Source organism: Callorhinus ursinus, unplaced genomic scaffold (assembly GCF_003265705.2).
Source record: "Callorhinus ursinus isolate GAN/ISIS: 27379988/994484 unplaced genomic scaffold, GSC_fseal_2.0 scaffold25, whole genome shotgun sequence".
NCBI lineage: Eukaryota > Metazoa > Chordata > Mammalia > Carnivora > Otariidae > Callorhinus > Callorhinus ursinus.
Window position 1 is genome coordinate 630,464 of NW_027397087.1, and position 18,974 is coordinate 649,437.

At 41.4% G+C, this 18,974-nt stretch overlaps 1 protein-coding gene across 1 annotated transcript in view; it reads left to right on the forward strand.

Moving 5' to 3' along the window:
* Positions 1-12,099: 12,099 nt before the first annotated feature.
* KATNBL1 (katanin regulatory subunit B1 like 1) overlaps positions 12,100-18,974 on the forward strand; it is a 42,069-nt gene continuing 35,194 nt past the window's right edge. The window contains exon 1 of the mRNA XM_025883930.2: positions 12,100-12,244. The gene's annotated coding sequence lies outside the window, so the exon portion shown is untranslated. The remainder of the gene's footprint in view (positions 12,245-18,974) is intronic.

The following is an 18,974-nucleotide window of genomic DNA, read 5'->3' on the forward strand; positions in this document are numbered from 1 at the left end:
TAAATATTTAGTGCTTCCACCTCTTCATATGTAGAAGTTTATCTGTTTTCAAGGTTTGTGAGGTTAAATGGAGTGCCCGCCACCCATGCATGATTTTTTTATTATTATTATTTTAAAAAGCACACTAGTGGGGCGCCTGGGTGGCTCAGTTGGTTAAGCCTCTGCCTTTCCCCACAGGTCTTGATCTCAGGTCCTGGGATGGAGCCCCCTGCTGGGCTCCCTGCTCAGTGGGGAGTCTGCTGCTCCCTCTCCCTCTGCCCCTCTCCATCCCCCGCTCGTGTTCTGTCGCTCACGCACGCTCTCTCAAACAAATAAATAAAATGCTTTTTTTTTAAAAGGCACACTAGTGATCGGATTTTGTATTGAGTTGTATATCTATATAATAATATAACGTGTTATTGGGTATTTGTTTTTCGTTTTCCCCCCTTTTATAAAGTGTTATAAACAGTGTATCTTTTCTTATTTCCTTAAGTTAAATTCCTAGAAGTGCAGTTGCTGGATCTAAGACTATGCACATTTTAAAGGAATTTTAAATGCCCGCTAGCAAAATCGCACCTTTTTGCATTTCGCCAGCTTTGTAATACTTTTAAATTGGCGCTTTGAAAATGGCACTGTATTTTCAAACCCTTATTCCTTTGACCCCAAGTTATTTGATATGGTCGGGGTGGGGGTGAGGGAAGAGGAGTGCTGTGAGAATGTGGTTGGGAGGTAGGGTTGAAAAGGGCCAATTAAAGAGTTTGGACCCTTGAAGATGATGGTGATCTGGAGCCGCTGAAGTTTCCACCCCCACTTTATTTCCTGATTTGAAAGATATTTTGTGTTCATAGCAGACTGTTTGAATAAGGCAGTAATGGAAAAGGCTTTTCCCCTTCCAGTTCATTCTAAAATGTTTATTTATCTGATCATAGGAAGACGGAAATTGTGGATTGCTTTCCTGCTTCTTTCTACTTTTCTGCCTTTATCTGTTGTCTCTGATGAAACTTTGAGGTTGATCTCAGACTTCACAAGGGTCTTGACCCTATTGGTCAATCTTTGTCCCAGTGAAATCTGCAGTCCTTACCACATTGCGTTTGTGTTTGTTGACCTCCTCTGAGCACGTATCTACCTCCTCTCACTGCACTCTGCCCTAAATTCCTTGATGTTAGGAACTACATGTTAATTATATTTGATTCCACTGCCTAAAACATAATGTATTGAACGTTTAGTGAATGTGAGTAAATTAATTGAAAGTAAATATAATACAGAACTGAATATACTATAATTACATTTATATGAAAAAATGTAAAAACTAGAATACATTTTAGAATGTTATATGTTATATCAAATTAATGGTTTTCATGCAGTTTTTTTGATGTTCAAGCTATTGTTCTGCTTCTTAAATAAATTGTAAGGGAACACTTTTGAAAAGGTTGTCAGTCATTCAAATCATATATTCCTTCCCTTTTAAAGTACTCCCCCACTTACTACAAAAATGTTTCAACTGTAACCCAAATCAAGGTTGCTTTGGCCTCAGGTTAGTGCAGGTCCTTTTTCCTTTATCCTAGGAGTCCTGAGTGTTGGTTGCTAAAACATGTTCCAAAGAACATGAAGACTGGGGCGCCTGGTTGGCTCAGTTGGTTAAGCGACTGCCTTCGGCTCAGGTCATGATCCTGGAGTCCCGGGATCGAGTCCCGCATCGGGCTCCCTGCTCAGCAGGGAGTCTGCTTCTCCCTCTGACCCTCTTCCCTCTCGTGCTCTCTATCTCTCATTCTCTCTCTCTCAAATAAATAAAAAAATCTTTAAAAAAAAAGTTTAAAAAAAAAACATGAAGACTGAGGTGAAAATTGGAACTGAACTGAAGAAGGATTCCAGGGTCAAACACATTTGAGAAAAACTACAGATGCTCTTCTGCACACACATCTTAGAGATTCTCAGTGGGATTAGTATAACATTAAAACAATGAGAAATGATTCAATAAAGAATCTCCTTTAATTCTGCTTCCCATTCACCTAAATAAGAAGCTCCCCCCACTTTTATTTTCCCTTATCACAGCTATAAACTTCCTATGGAGTCAGTGTTCCATAGAATACGATGAAGGCAACTTTCTTCAAGCATGCTAGAATTTTTCAGGAGAAAGATGAATGTAGTCCTTGAAAAGCTCTGCTTGGTTTTGTTTTGTTTTTTTTTAAGATTATTAGAATATCATAAGAAATAATAGATCCTTTATAAAAATAGAGTTTCAAGTTGAAATTAAACTCGAGGATTCAAGTTGTTTTTTTGTTTATTTGTTTTTTACAAATTATGTTTTTCAAGAAAAATCAAGGGAAACCTAGATTCTAATCCTGACTCCAAATGAACTACCTGTGTCACTTTGAGTTAGGAACTCTTGGCCTTAATTTCTTCATCTATAAAATAAGAGACTTCTACTAAATGACTTCTAAAGTTACCTTCTAATTCTAAAATATATTTTTAAAAACATTTTGCATATTACTCTTTCGTATATATTCATAGAAAAAATGATAAACACATAAAGGAGTAATGGGATTTCAGATAATTTTTTTTTAATTGTGCTTTCCTGGGGCGCCTGGGTGACTCAGTCGTTAAGCGTCTGCCTTCGGCTCAGGTCATGATCCCAGGGTCCTGGGATCGAGTCCCGCATCGGGCTCCCTGCTCTGCGGGAAGCCTGCTTCTCCCTCTCCCACTCCCCCTGCTTGTGTTCCTTCTCTGGCTGTCTCTCTCTCTGTCAAATAAATAAAATCTTTAAAAAAAAATTGTGCTTTTCCATATTTTTCCTAGTTCTCTGCATTGTGCAGGTACCACTTTTGGATTTAGAAAAAATTATAAAATGTTAGTAATATAACATGACGTGTTTCCAAACCTCAAAGCATAATTGTTCTCTGTCCTGGATTCACAGGAGAATCACCTTGGAAGCTCTTTCAAAATACTAAATGATACCTGGGTCACACTCCAGAGATTCTAATTCATTTGCTTAGGGTAGAACATGGGCATCTACTGTGCAGCAAGAACTAAGAACCACTGACCAGAGCATTTTGCTGCTCTAAAAGGTTTGAACTTACACAAAGTAATCTAAGCAAACAATCAGCAGTTTGGGGCAGCCTCCTTGCATGCCTGCCACTGGACTAAACTTGAATTAGACAGTAATGGAAATACTCAACTTGTAAAAATAAATGTTAAACTTCCCTTTGTGCCTTTGAGCAAATATGATTTTAATTAAAGAAACTGAGAAGGCACACCATGATTCCATAGGTCGTGTGAGTTGCCTCATCTGACTTTTATATTTCAGCCATCTACACAGTTTTTGTCTTTGTTTTTGAATCTCACCCCCCACCATTTTAGGGGTCTAAGAAGCTGACTATTTCTAATACTTCATGCCGTTTGCTGAGCAGTTGCATTTGGATTGAAACTTGAAAAAGGAAATTTTATTTATTTACTTTTTTAAAAAATTTAAGTAGGCTCTATGCCCAATGTGGGGCTCAAACTCACCATCTGGAGATCAAGAGTCATGTGCTCTACTGACTGAGCCAGCCAGGTGCCCTGAAAAAGGAAACTTTCTATTCAAACAACCAGATTTGCAAGAATGGATCTCTCTAAAGGGGTGGAGGGAAGCTTTTATAGATAGTGTCTTATATTTTGGTCTATGCCATTTAACATTGTCTCTATAATAGTTCTGCTCTCCTCCACGGTCCAACCAGTTCCTCCAGTATGCTCTAAAAGGTCCTGTGACTTTTGGTAGCTTCTGTAAAATGGGTTTCCATTGCAAATCCCCAGTTATTTGTGTTATTTGACTCTAGTATCATCACTGCCTTCTGAAAAGGGCCACCTTACACTACTTTATTCAAGATGCAATTTATTCTGTGTTAATAAGTGTTTTAACAAGAGGAAACTTTTCCCCTCCATTTTGTCTGTTTGAAATTTCAAACCCCTTCAGGGAAAAAACAAGTTTAGGTCTTTCTTTCTTTCTTTTTTTTTTTTTTTGTAAGATACTACCTTCTGAGTTAGTGCTCAATTTCTGCATCATTTCTATGTGGATTACTTTTTTAAAAAATTTCTGGTTTACGGCTCTGCAGTGTCATGAAATGCCCCTGTCAGCAGTGACATGAACTAGACAGTGCTGGAAGAAAATGTTAGTTAGTAATACCATTCTTCCTTAGCAATTACCTTTTTTTCCATTTCAGGAGAGCTGTTGTGCAATTCACATTTTAACAAGTTCCCATTATAGCACATCCCTCCAGCACTTGCTTAGGAAACTGGGAGGATTGCCATTCCCACAGATCTTATTAAAGGATAAGAATGACAACCATAGCATGAGTCATAATGATACATTGCTGATGGCCTAGCATGTTTCTTCAAGCTTGGTTACTCTGGATTCATTCTGATGATTAATTTCAGCTATCTTGGAAGTGAGCTGAACTATCTCTATATCAAGTATCTGAATGACCAATCCAGGTCCTTTATGGTACTTTTTCCTATGTGCTATTTTTTAAAAAGATTTTATTTATTTATTCCAGAGAGAGAGAGAGCGTGTGAGCGAGTGGGGCAGGGCGTCAAGGAGCAGAGGGAGAGGGAGAAGGACAAGCAGACTCCACACCAAGTGCCAGGCTCGATCTCAGGACACTGAGATCATGACTTGAGCCAAAACCAAGAGTCAGACACCCAACTGACTGAGCCACCCAAGTGCCCCCCTATGTGCTAATTTTTAAAAGCCTCAGTTGGTTCAGGTATAAGCATTGCTTTATGGCCTGAATGTTTTGGAAGGAAGATTGTTGTGGACTGATTGTGTTCCTCCAGTATTTATATGTTGAAGCCCTAATCCCCAAAGCCATTATATTTAGAGTTGGGGCCTTGGGAGGTAATTAGGGTTAGATGAGGTCATGAAGGTGGGGCTTGTGTAATAGGATTACTGTCCTTCAAAAGAGACACAAGAGAGCTCACTATCTAACTCCACCATGTGAGGACACAGTGAGAAGGTGGCTGTCCGAAAGCCCGGAAGAGAGCTCTCATCAGTAATTGAATCACCAAGCACCTTGATCTCAGACTTCACAGCCTCCAAAACTGTGAGGAAATAAATTCCTGTTGTCTAAGCCGCCCATCTACAGTATTTTGTTATGGCAGCCTGAACAGACTAATACAAGGGTGAAGTGCGATTCAGAAAAATTGAAGGAGAACAGTAAGTACTTGAAAGACAAAGTCATCCCTTAAAACATAAACGTAAATGTAGGGTTGTTTAATTTGTGGGAGCTTATTGTATAAATGGAAACACATTAAACACTGTGCACTTAATTTTGTTTTTTTACTTTATCTTCGATGTCTTCCATATCTGTCACTCAGTTCTTTTTCTTTTTTTTATTATTATGTTCAATTAGCCAGCATATAGTACATTATTAGTTTTTTTATTTTTTTTATTGTTATGTTAATCACCATACATTACATCATTAGTTTTTGATGTAGTGTTCCATGATTCATTGTTTGTGCACAACACCCAGTGCTCCACGCAGAATGTGCCCTCTTGAATACCCATCACCAGGCTAACCCATCCCCCCAACCCCTCCCCTCTAGAACCCTCAGTTTGTTTTTCAGAGTCAATAGTCTCTCATGGTTCTTCTCCCCCTCCGACTTACTCCCCTTCATTCTTCCCCTCCTGCTATCTTCTTCTTTTTTTTTCTTAACATATATTGCAGTATTTGTTTCAGAAGTACAGATCTGTGATTCAACAACATTATTAGTTTTTGATGTCGTGTTCAGCAATTCATTAGTTGCATATAACATCCAATGCTCATCACATGTGCCCTCCTTAATACCCATCACCCAGTTACCCCATTCCCCTACCCCCTCCCTTCAGTTTGGTTCCTGGAGTCCAGAGTCTCTCATGGTTTGTCTCCCTCTCGATTTCTTCCCATTCAGTTTTTCCCTCCCTTTAAAGGCTATACAGTATACATGGCATGGATGTATGATAATTTAGCTAACCAGTCCCCAGTTGATGGACATTTAGGTTGTTCCAATTTGTCACTATTACAAAAATTGTTGCTGTGAACATCCCTAGGGACCTTGTCAACACGGTTGTCTAGGAGAGTCATGTAATTAGGATTGCTTACCACAGAGGTTATAGTTAAAATATTGATAGGCTCAAAGAGGCCCTCCAAAATGTGCTAATTTATACTTTGAAGGGTTCGTGGACTAAATTATTTCTATAGTAAGTTGAATAGTGTCCCGCAAAATTGACATCCATCCAGATAGAAACTCAGAATGGGACCTGATTTGGAAATCGGGTCTTTGCAGATGTAGTTAGAAAGATGAGGTCATTTTGGATGATTGTGGACCCTAAATCCAATGACTGGTGTCCTCATAAGAAGAGAAGAAGATGCACAGATACATGGGGAAGAAGAAGTCCGTGTGATAACGGAGATCGAGATGGGAGTGATGCAGCTATAAGCCGATGACTGCCAGAGCCACCAGAAGCTAGGAAGAGGCCAGGAAGGGGATTCCTCCCTAGAGCCAGCAGAGAGAGCGTCTTCCTGTAATGCCTTGATTTAGGTCTTTAGCCTCCAGAACTGAGGATGACTATATTTCTGTTGTTTTAAGCCACCCAGATTCTGATACTTTATTATAGCAGCCGTAGGAAAAAGTTTCTTTCTAAAAGAGGTCCATTCAAATGAATCAAGCTAACCAGGGTTAGCTTAAAGGGAAAAAAATAACAAGTAATAAAATAATATCACCAAGGCTGCAAATTAAATTCTAAACATTCAAAAATTTGCACAAGAAGTTTTGTTCGATTTCCTAATTGCTTATGATTGATTCCTTTAATAAAGTGATTTTTACAAATTAATTATGGAAGAAGGACATTTATTATATAAAATGGAAAATATAGTTCAGTAAAAAAAGATAACAAACCATAGCATGCAAAAAAAAATTTTTCCCCCATGAACATTTTGATTCAGACTCTTCCAGACTTTTATGATTTATATTTGGACTTACTTAGCATACTGTTTTATAACATGCTGTTTCATGAAGAGCCATGGTTTTTTTTTTTAAGATTTTTATTTATTTATTTGAGAGAGAGAGTGAGCATGAGTGTGGTGGAGGGGCAGAGGGAGAGAATCTCAAGCAGATTCCCCACTGAGCACGGAAACCCCATGCAGGGTTCCACCCCAAGACCCCAAGATCATGACCTGAACCGAAGTCGGACGCTTCACTGACTGAGACACCCAGGTGCCTTGCAATGTTTTCATTTTTTAAGAAGGCAAAGAAAATGGTATGGCTTTTTACAATTTGTCTTTTATAGCTCTTGCCAGATGTTCAGGCTCTGTTGCTCTCATCCAGCCCTGACCAATCACGAGGCATCCCCCCTTCCACTCTCCTTTCCTCCCAATCCACAGCTGGAGCCACACCCCATCCCCCAGGACCCATGCTAGTCCTGCTGCTTTTTTCAGATTAGAGTAATTCTTTAGAATATTTCTTTTTTCTCCCCTTTAAAGGATTCAGAGTTTGGGTAAGTTTGGGCAAAACTGTATACATCTTTCTTTTAGAGAATTACAATTAATGTTAGTATTTTAAAGACTGAGAAATACTACAGTAAATAAATATTTGTTTAATCCAAAAAAGCCTTTTTTTTTAAAGATTTTATTTGTTTATTTGACAGAGAGAGACACAGCAAGAGAGGGAACACCAGCAGGGTGGGTGGGAGACGGAGAACAGGCATCCCGTGGAGCGGGGAGCCTGATCCAGGGCTCGATCCCGGGACCCTGGGATCATGACTTGAGCGAAAGGCAGACGCTTAACAACTGAGCCACCCAGGCACCCTCAGAAGCTGTCTTAACAGAAGGATCCCCTACCAATCAACAATCTCCACCACTCCCCCCCCCCAACCCCCCCCCCCCCCCGCCAAAAAAAACCCCTGCTGCTTCTGCACCATCAAGGGCATCAGTCTGTGGTGGTGATTGAAATAATCACGAATCTGGTAAACTACGAGTGAGATTTGCTAATTTCCATGGCTATGGCCTTACCAGAATGTTCCCTAATGCCATTCCTTCCTTCTACAGTCTACACAGGAAGGTGGGGAAGGGAGGAGCAGGAAAAAAAAGGATTGATTGATTTCCCATTGACTGCCAAAGTCAAGTGCCTGGAATTTTCCAAAGGCTCTGAGGCTGAGCAGTGGATGCAGTTTCTTATGGAATGGATGAGCTATTGCTGTATTTTATTTAGGTCTTTTCAAGCATTGTCCTTTATCAGGCCCGGCATCAGCCCACATTGATGAGAATGACAGACAGCACAGTAAAAGCTATGGCTCCCTGAACCTCTGGTCTGAACTACAACACTTTCATACCTAACATTCTTGCCATCAATCCTCCCTCCCTCCCACTAGCCATCTTGCAACCCGGTGACAGATTAATCCTTCTAAAGTACTGATTTAACTTCATCACTGCCTCCCTCAATGCCTATGCCTTTTTTTTAACTGCCATTTTTATTATGTACGCTTATATTAATTGTCATGGATTGACATATGTAATATGATATTTCTCATAAAAAAGCAGTTTACAAAGTTGTAAGTAGGATATAATCTCATTTCTGTTCTTAGATATAGCTACATTTGCATAGTAAAATATCTGAAAAAAACATATATTCAAATGGAAATAGTGCTTATCCATGAGTAATAGACTTTTAAGTGTTTCTAGTGATTTTTTTCTTTCCCAAAAACCTTTGCTTGATCACTCCAGATCTTCACAACCTGTCAAGTGACTACATACATTTTCAGTCTTTGCTCTCGCCACTCTGCAGAGCTACCTCCACTCACTCAAACTGGGAGAGACAGTGGTCCTAGAACTTACTTTGCACTCCCTCCCCTGCCCCCCAAATGTCCACAGCACCCTGCTTGTCAAAATCCTGTCCAGCTTCTCAAGCCTGTTTCACATCTTCCTCCACGATCCTCCCCAATGGTCCAGTTAGAAGGAGGCATAAGACTTTGCATGAGAATTCTTTTCTCATATGAGTGTTTATAGTCAGGGTTACTCTATACACCCCTGAATGACGTCCATACCCCTAAGAAAGGCAGATGGGGTGGGGGCAGAAAGGCTGACTTACCTGCCTGTTCATTCAGAGGCAAGGAATATAAGGTATTCAAAAGGAAGGAATGAGGGAATGGCCAGGGGAGTAAATTCCCTTGGAGACTGCTCAAGGTGAGGGTGAGCAGTGCACAACTTTCTATGCACAAGGACTGGTGGAGGGAAAATAAAAATATGTATGGGCTGCACTTTTTTAAAATTTATTTTTTTAAGTAATCTCTATACAGATTGTGGGACTTGAACTCACAAACCCGAGATTGAGAGTTGCATGCTCTATCAACTGAACCAGCGAGGTGCCCCTCTTTTTTTTTTTTTTATATATAAAAGGAAAAACCTTGATTGGGCTCCAAGGGAAAAGAATTCAACTTTGGTTGACTAAAAATGTCAATGAAGAAAACTGACCTGCATTCTCATCACTAAAATGGTATATATTTCAAACATAGCAATATGAAGGCAAATTTCTGTATTTTCACCTTAAGTTATGTTGACACTTGGCAGCCACATGAGACCTATGGGCCAGGGCTGCTCATCACTGGTATAACTTCAGAATCTGAGTCTAGAGACAAACTGCCTGAGAGACTATGCCCTAAGAAGCTCTAGAAATGTGAATACTGGGATTCTCCTCTGGCCTCAGACAACCTGAGGCCTTGTTTTAGCTGAGATCCTTCTATGTTAACACAGCAGATTCCCTCGAGTCCTAGAACTCCGTTATTTGTCTTCTCTCATCAACTAGCCTCCCTTGAGGTAAAGTCCTGTGTCTTACACTCTTTTCCTCCTTTTCTGATGAGGGCCCCACATGGTGCCTTTTGTGGGTCATCAGGAAATTCCTGTTTATGATGATAGTGATGAAGAAATAACTTGAGAGAAAGTGACTTCACCCATGTGTGTTGGATTTTTATTTTCTTTAAAATAGCACACCTACTTAATACAAGTCATACTCAAGAAATGTTCTATGTTGCACACCCCTAGAACCGCAGGTTCCTGCTCCCTTCCCCCACTCACCCTTCCGGAGTCTCTCAATAGTCCCACCTGTTACAGGTGTGGCCCCACACATAGGCATGTGCCTGCTTGTGCTTGGCTCTCAAAGGCATTACTTATGCAAAATATATGTTAAAAGATTTCTCCCATCAACCTAAAGTAGTGGCCCAAACTTTCATCATTACTTAATTTTTTGCATTAAGTTACTAGGGGAGAAAAATGCATTGTTTTTATCATCTAATGACATTTTAGTTCTGATTAGTTTGTCTACCAGGCCTCCCATTACTCTGAACTCCCATAACATTTAGTATATACCTTTTATCATTGCACTCACCACAGTGTATTGGAATGATCCCTTTTCCTGTTTGTCCAAGCCGCTATGAGCTCTCCCAGGCTATCTGTGGCAGCAGGTACAATGTCAGCCTGGCACATGGTAGGCCCTCAAAAATATTGTCGAACCAAACATGAGCAACCCATTGCTTAGGCAAGCCCTGGAGAGTTCAGGAAAAAAGAGCCTAAAAAAAGTGAGTCAAGGAATTTGGTAATTGCAGTGAGGAAATGTTTCATCAAGAATGCACCATTTAGGGCGCCTGGGTGGCTCAGTTGGTTAATCGACTGCCTTCGGCTCAGGTCATGATCCTGGAGTCCCGGGATCGAGTCCCGCATCGGGCTCCCTGCTCAGCGGGGGGGGTCTGCTTCTCCCTCTGACCCTCTTCCCTCTCGTGCTCTCTATCTCTCATTCTCTCTCTCTCTCTCTCTCTCAAATAAATAAATAAAATCTTTAAAAAAAAAAAAAGAATGCACCATTTAGGGGCACCTGGGTAGCTCAGTCGTTAAGCATCTGCCTTTGGCTCAGGTCATGGTCTCAGTGTCCTGGGATCGAGCCCCACATCGGGCTCCCTGCTCGGCGGGAAGCCTGCTTCTCCCTCTACCACTACCCCTGCTTGTGTTCCCTCTCTCGCTGTGTCTCTCTCTGTCAAATAAATAAAATTAAAAAAAAAAAAAGAATGCACCACTTGATTGGCTTCTGCAAGGGGTGAGAGGCCTAGCAGAGATCAATCTTGCTCCTGTCACAATTTGGTTAACCTTGCCCAGTGGTTTACCTTTGAAGATGGGTATTCTGTCTCTACTATGATGAAGAGAATTTTCCTCAGTGATTAAAAGTAGGTGAGGGACAGACCCAACCCTAATCTCATATTCCAGTGTTTCCCACCCCAAAAAGCCTGAGCTTGCTTCTGGGGGATAGGGTTTGCATCATACATATTTCTTGTGTTCTTTTCTTTTTTAAGATTTTATTTATTTATTTGACAGAGAGAGACACAGCGAGAGCGGGAACACAAGCAGCGGGAGAGGGAGAGGGAGAGGCAGACTTCCCACTGAGCAGGGAGCCCGATGCGGGGCTCGATCCCAGGACCCCGGGATCATGACCTGAGCCGAAGGCAGACGCTTAACGACTGAGCCACCCAGGTGCCCCTATATTTCTTGCGTTCTTAAGAGTCTAACACAGAGTCTGACACATATTAGGAATGGAAACATAATAGCTAACAATGGTATAGTGCTTACCATATGCCAGACACATCCCTCTAAGTATTTTATATGTATGAATTCATTTAATCCTCACAGTTGTGAGGCAGATACCATTATAATCCCCATTTTACAGATGGGCAAACCAAAACACACAGGAATTTATGTGACTTGCTCAAGATCAGGTAGCTCCAGGGTCCATGCTTTTAAGTGCTTCACCTTAGTGCATTTAAATGGGAGTGAATAAATACATCTCTCCGTGCACCTTTCCATGCACTTATAGCAGATAGTTTCATCTCCTGGGACAACACTTAAGGCATGGTCTCCCTCATCAGACTGTCACTAGCTCAGGGTCATTCTTTGATGACCCTCAGTTCCTACAGCCTTATTACTTGCCGCCCCATTGCAAGACTACCGTGCGGGCCCGTGGCCACCAGGGGGCGTGATGGCCACACGTCCTCTTCCCCCTCTCTCCGGTCCTGCGCGACCTGAGGAGGGCGGAGCCAGCGTTGGGCGGAGCCGGCCAGACCGCCCCGGGGAAGCTATCCCGGCGGGCCGCGCGCGTGGCCGCGTTTGAATGGCTCTGAGTGGGGCTCGGCCCGGGAGCCGAGGGACGTCCTGGGCTGCCGGGCGTAGTTGGTTAGTCCCGGGGCTGGGTTGAGGCGCCGCGGTACCATGAGGCGCCGGTAAGTGACCGCCGGGCCTCCGCGAGCCCGGCGTCCGCAGCTGCCCTGCGGAGGCCGCGCGTCTCCTCGCGCCCGGACGCGCCCTGGGCCCACCTGAGGCCCCGCGGCGGCCTCCGCTCCGCCGAGCCGGCTGCGGGGGCGGGGGCGGGGGCGGGGCGGTGAGGCCGCGGTCTCCGGGCGGGAGCCCCTGCCCCGCCGCGGCGAGGAGCATCCGGGCGGCGGGCGCTGGAGGCCGCCGCGGGGCGGGGTGGGGGGCGCCAGGGGCGGGGTGGGGGGGGCGCCCGGGGCCCGAGCGGGGAGAGGCAGGGACGCGGCCAGCTGTCACTTAATTTATCTGCGGGTGGGGCCGACTGCTGCACGCCGGGGAGGGGGAAGGACGGAACGCGTCTGCGGCGGTCTCTTTGAGGACCTGTTTTCCCGAGCCGCCTAGGCCGGGCCTTGGTATTTCCTTATTTTCTGACGGGTCCGTGGTTCCCTGACAGATAAGCTTTTGTTTCGCAGGACAAAAGCTTGACATAACTGCGTAAGAATTGCTGATTGCAACTTTAAAAATCTCATTGTATTTTCTGAAAAGTTGTTCTGTAACAGTACCTAGGCTTTTACCACGCTTTTAAATATGGAGATAACAAAGAGTTCAATTGTTTTCTTGTGGCTTGTAAAGTTCCTTGAAAACAGAGGTGTCTATGTCAGTTCCTTTGCAGATTAAAAGAAAAAAAAAACTGACAAAAATGAGTTGTGTGATAGTTTAGCACTAGCAAAAATTTCTGAGAACCTAGACCACCTAATAATAGCTTAAACTTGTGTCAGTAGTTTATTCTGTTTTGTTTGAACCTGCTTCAGACTTGAGTCAGAACTTTATACATTGAGGCTTTTACTTGGCTAATAACTAGCATTGTAATAATGTAAATATTTTGGGGAGGTGTTCTATATGCTAAGCACAGTTTGAGAGCTCTATACTTTGGGACGGATACTATTATTATCCCCTTTTTGACAAGGAGGAAACTGAGACACAGAGAAGTTGAGTAACTTGTACAAGGACACGCAGCTAATATATTTGGGACCCAAGCAGGCAGGCTTCATGCTTTTAACTATGCTTCTTTAACTGCATCCTTTATATTGTGACTCTTTTTACTTTACAAAGCTCTTTCATTTATTTTTCTCAACTGGGGATATATGTGAAGTGTGTTCGTGTATATATATATATATACACTCACACTATTCAACTGAGTTCTCTGCTCTTGTTGACCATCCTTAAATTTTGTGCACTGAGCAAAAATTCTGCTGGATATTTTAAGATAAGTGGAGTTCATAAAGTTCATGTTTGTGTTGTAGTTTATAATTTTAATTACTTTATATCATTCCTGACAGTGTAGAGAACAGTTTGAAACCTATATATTCCTTAAAATATACCATTATATATTTTTGTTTTGAAATACCATTGAGTGGTTACTCTGTATTTGTTTTTTTGTTTTTTTTTTTTAAGATTTTATTTATTTATTTGACAGAGCGAGAGCAGGAACACAAGCAGGGGGAGTGGGAAAGGGAGAAGCAGGCTTCCCGCTGAGCAGGGAGCCCGATGGGGGACTCCATCCCAGGACCCTGGGATCATGACCTGAGCCGAAGGCAGACGCTTAGCGACTGAGCCATCCAGGCGCCCCTGGTTACTCTGTACTTGGAATGATTATACTTACAGCTCCATGACAAGAAATAAGCAAAATCATTTCATAAGAAATCAGTTTATAGTGATTTACAGCAGAGCATTTAAATTTCATTCATCAGTTATCAGCTTTTGATTGTCTCTATGCCCAGCAGTGTTAGGTGCAATTGTTTATACAAAAGAAATGTGCCAGGGCAACAAACCTTAGTTTGGGATATGAGATTAACAGCAACAATATAAAATACTGTTGTTTAGTGCAGACGGTGTATGGTGAACTGAACTAGGCTGAACGGTAATGCTTCTGCAAAGACCCAGCTACTAAAGGATGGGTGTAGGGCATTGAATAGAAGTGTGAATGAGGAATTTTAGTGAGGAAACAGTGTGTCAAAGACTTGAAAGTGAGAATGAAATTATTTTTCTAGGAAACCGTGGACCTGATCTATTTGGAAAGTTCCTTTTGAGAAACAGGAGATTATGTGGGCAAGACTGAGAATAAGTATAATTGTATAAGACACACATGGGAAAGAAGTTTAGGCTTGACATATATGTATATACACAGATGATTTTGGAAGTTTAAAACTTTTAAATCAGTGGCTCTCAACTGGGGACAGTTTTTGTCCCTCGGGACATTTGGCAGTGTCATGACTAGAATTGGGGGAGGTGCTGCTAGCATCTGCTGGATAGAGGCCAGGAACGCTGCTGCTAAACATCTTGCAATAAGACAGCCCCTCCATAAGAAATAATTACCCCAAATGTCGGTGGTATTGAGGGTGAGAAACCCTGTTGTGAGCTTATTGTTTATATGGCCAGCCTCTGCTTCCATGTGCTTTATATAAGTATGAATGATGAATGTTAGGAGCATGAGTACAAGTAATATTAAAGCTAGGGGAAGCTGGCTCAGAGACCTAAAGAAGGAGGCTGTTGTTGGAGTCCAGGGAGGAGGGGAGGCTGTAAGGAAATAGGATGAGGGCAGTGAGAATGACATGTAGTGGTAAAATGAGACAATTATTTAAATGACATTTTTTTCTGAGTTTGAAAATAATGACTCTTCACTGAAAATAATGCATGTTCATTGTAGGAAATTTTGGAAATGTAGAGAGTGTGAAAAAAAAATTAAAAGCACTTAGAACCTCTCACCGCCCCTCCCCCCCAGCAAAAAGAACAACTGTTAACATTTTCATGTGGTGTTTTTAAAAAAGAAAAAAAATTTTTTTTAAAGATTTTATTTATTTGTCAGAGAGAGAAAGTGCACAAGCAGGGGGAGGGCAGAGGCAGAGGGAGAAGCAGGCTCCCCACTGAGCAGGGAGCCCGATATGGGACTCAATCCCAGGACCCTGGGATCATGACCTGAGCCAAAGGCAGACGCTTAACTGACTGAGCCACCCAGGCATTCCTATTTCAAAAATTTTTTATGCTGATGATTATTTTCCTCTTTATAAAACTAGGATTATACATTTTTCTCCCTGTGGGTTTTTATTGTTCTGCCTTTTTTTTTTTTGACTCAGCATGTCATGAGTATTTGCCATTGCTTGAAAAATGCTCTTTTTAATAGTCACAGTCTTTGTTGTGTGTGTGTTCTTTTGAAATTGGGAATTTTGCTTATATTCAAAAGAGACATTTTGAAGGAAGAAATAGAATATGGTGACTGATTAACTATAGAAAATAATAGGGGCAAAAGTCTATGGAATCTTCAGTGTTTTAAACCTTGGAAGCTAAAAAAAATGGCAGAGCTACTGAAATAAATTGGAAGTCTCATAATAATTTTTTTGAGGGGGGTTTCTCATAATAATTTTCACCTTAGATATAGAAACTGCCATCACAGACACCCATAATGAGATTTTAATGAGGACCCTTGCTGCCTGTCAGTTTACATTCTTCCTAAAGCTTTTTTTCTTCGTAGAACTCTTAAAATTTTTCTTTGTTTTTGTTTTGGTTTTTTTAGTACAAAGCTTATTTTTCAATTCTTAGCAAGTCTTTTCCCTCTTGGAAAGTTTTTTAAAATGCAGTTTCTATTAGAATACTAAGTAAGTCTCAGGTTGGTTCATGAATCTTTGAGAGATTAAAGGACGAGTTTGGGTTTTTCAAATGTATAGATTGGTACAGTTTGTAAGCAAGAGATGAGTATACTGTTTTGTGGAGGAAGAGGCATTATCCTTAAAAATGCTTGCCTAGTGCCTCATAACATCACCCTCATCAATATTACATTACTGTTTTATCAGTCATCATACCCATGACCCATATCAATTAATTTGGTGCTTTCTGGTAAATGTTTTTAGGAAAGTAATTAAAAAAAAAAAAACCTTAAACTTAATACAAATGGTACCTTTACTGGGAACATACAACTTGGATAAGGTACAGTTTGACGTTGTTAGATTCAAATGCTGTGTTTACTACTTCGTGCTCATGTCCAAGTATCTCCTCTAATATGCATTAACTTTGGAGAAGTTTTGTATTTACTGTCTTTGTTTTGGGGACATGATGTGGGTGGAGATGGGAGAAAGAGTCTTGTGAAAGGTACCCCCAGTTTGCTTCCCCTGTAACCACCTCTCCAGTTTACACACTGCCTGAAATTCTTTTTGCCTTGAACAGTCATCCAGGAACGTATCACCTATGTATGAATCATGAATGCCCATTCTAGCATCTCTTCTTCTCACTAGTGTAATCTTAAAACAGGCAGCTTGGTGTTATATGGAAAAGGCACTAATTGGAAGTCACAGTTCTAGGCTTTGCTCTCCTACTGGTGACTGAGTGTTCTTGGGCAGATCCCTTAATCTAATTTGTAAATTGAAATTATCTCCGAGGTGCTTCCCAGTTCTAAGAGTCTGAATCTGTGAAGTATTTACTTTTCAAGGGTAATTATCTCTGGTGAGACTATTAGTCTTTCACATCTTAGTGTTCATTAATCAGATATCTGCCACAGGCATTTGTAAAAGCTACTCCCATATAATAGGATTGGGGGAGAAATTTTAGAATGGAATTTAAGTGCCACTAGCATAAAGCTCCAGGAGGGCAGGGGTCATTGCTTTGTTCACTCGTGTTTTCTCAGTGCCAAGAGTGGTAATTAGCCTGTAACATGTACTTAATATTTGTTGAACGAAAGGAATGGATTGTTGTTGAGGAAGAAACAAGCTTGTTGGAGTACTGCACAGATGCTCTGAGTTTCTTGAAAGAACTCAAAATACAAACCAACTTGATTACCACCCAGGCATTCCTATAATACAAAAATACCTCTAACTGATAGTAAAGCATCTATTGTTCACTTGGTTGCCTTTCAGAACTCTGTAGTAATTACTGACCTGATTGCCCCTCATGTTCAGAGTACAGTTTTGTCCATTACCAGATCTTACTTTAGTGCAACTTTGACTTTTGAGTGTGCCTTTTATTTGCAAAAACTTAGGCCTTGCTGGGGCACCTGGGTGGCTCAGTCCATTAAGCATCTGCCTTCATCTCAGGTCATGGTCCCAGAGTCCCAGGATTGAGCCACATCTGGGCACTCTACTCATCAGGGAGTGTACTTCTCCCTCTCCCTCTGCCCCTCCCCCTGCTCATGCACTCTCTCTTTCTCTCTCAAATAAATAAAATCTTTGCTCATGCACTCTCAAATAAGTAAAATCTTTTTTTCCTGCCAGTGATTTTTTTTAGTAAATAAAATCTTTAAAAAACCCAACAACTTAGGCCTTGCTTATTTGCTATACCACTTAGTACCATCATTAACAGTATGTTTAGTGTTGTAACCAAAATAAATCATATAGATTGATTAAAATTAGGCCTTTCGTCTGTGGAGGATTCATGGCACAGCTGTTGGATATTAGTACTCTTGGCATTCCTATTCCAATCATCCTGTTTCTACAACTGCCATATAAAATAATCTTGGGGCGCCTGGGTGCCTCAGTCGTTAAGCGTCTGCCTTCGGCTCAGGACATGATCCCAGGGTCCTCGGATCGAGCCCGGCGTCGGGCTCCCTGCTCAGCGGGAAGCCTGCTTCTCCCTCTCCTACTCCCCCTGCTTGTGTTCCTTCTCTCGCTATCTCTTTTTCTGTCAAATAAATAAAATCTTAAGAAAATAAAGTAAAATAAAATAATCTTCAAGAATAGTTTTTTAAAAATTAAAAGAAGTTTAAGTAATCTCTGTACCCATTGTGAGGCTCAAACTCATGACCCTGGGTTCAAGAGCCTCCTGCTTTACCGACAGCCAGCCAGGTGCCCCAAGAATAGTTTTTTTTTTTTTTTTAAAGATTTTTTATTTATTTATTTGAGAAAGAGAGAGTGAGAGACAGCATGAGAGGGAAGAGGGTCAGAGGGAGAAGCAGACTCTCTGCTGAGCAGGGAGCCCGATGCGGGACTTGATCCCGGGACTCCAGGATCATGACCTGAGCCAAAGGCAGTCGCTTAACCAACTGAGCCACCCAGGCGCCCCCAAGAATAGTTTTTAATCATACGATTCCTATATGAAGCTTCTCAGTAAGTGTATTTTGTCTATAAAATTAAAGTCCATGTTCCTGACCCAGTATCCAGGGACTTGTACATTTTATCCAGTCTACTTTTCTAGTCTGTTTCCTCCACAATGACCTGAACTCAGTAACTATTTAATTATTGAATAGTTGGTGTAGATAATAAATAAGCACAGTTATTCTCACCTGTTTCCAGGTAAGGAAAGGCTAGTAGGTATGCCTGTATAGGGTGGCATTCATTATTTGGGAAATACTTATTGAAAAATAGCATCAGGGACAAGAATTCATAAACTCCATGTAAACAGTTTTTTCTCTTCTTGTTGGTAGACCTATTTGGAAACTGAATAATAACCATAAGGAAATTACTTGTGTATACTTAGTGGCATCACTTGACTACTTAGTGAGACTGACTACATTATTATGTGCCTACATTGTTAGGATGGTTTATCACTCTGGATGGCCTGTGTTATTTTACAGTAACAACCCCCAAATCTCAGTGGCTTCAAATAACTAAGGTTTATTTCTCCTTGATTCATCTTACATGTGAGTTATCTGGGGGCTCAGCTCTATGTTATCCTTGCTAAGGAATGTGGACAGATGGAACCTTAATCTCTGTCCTGTTG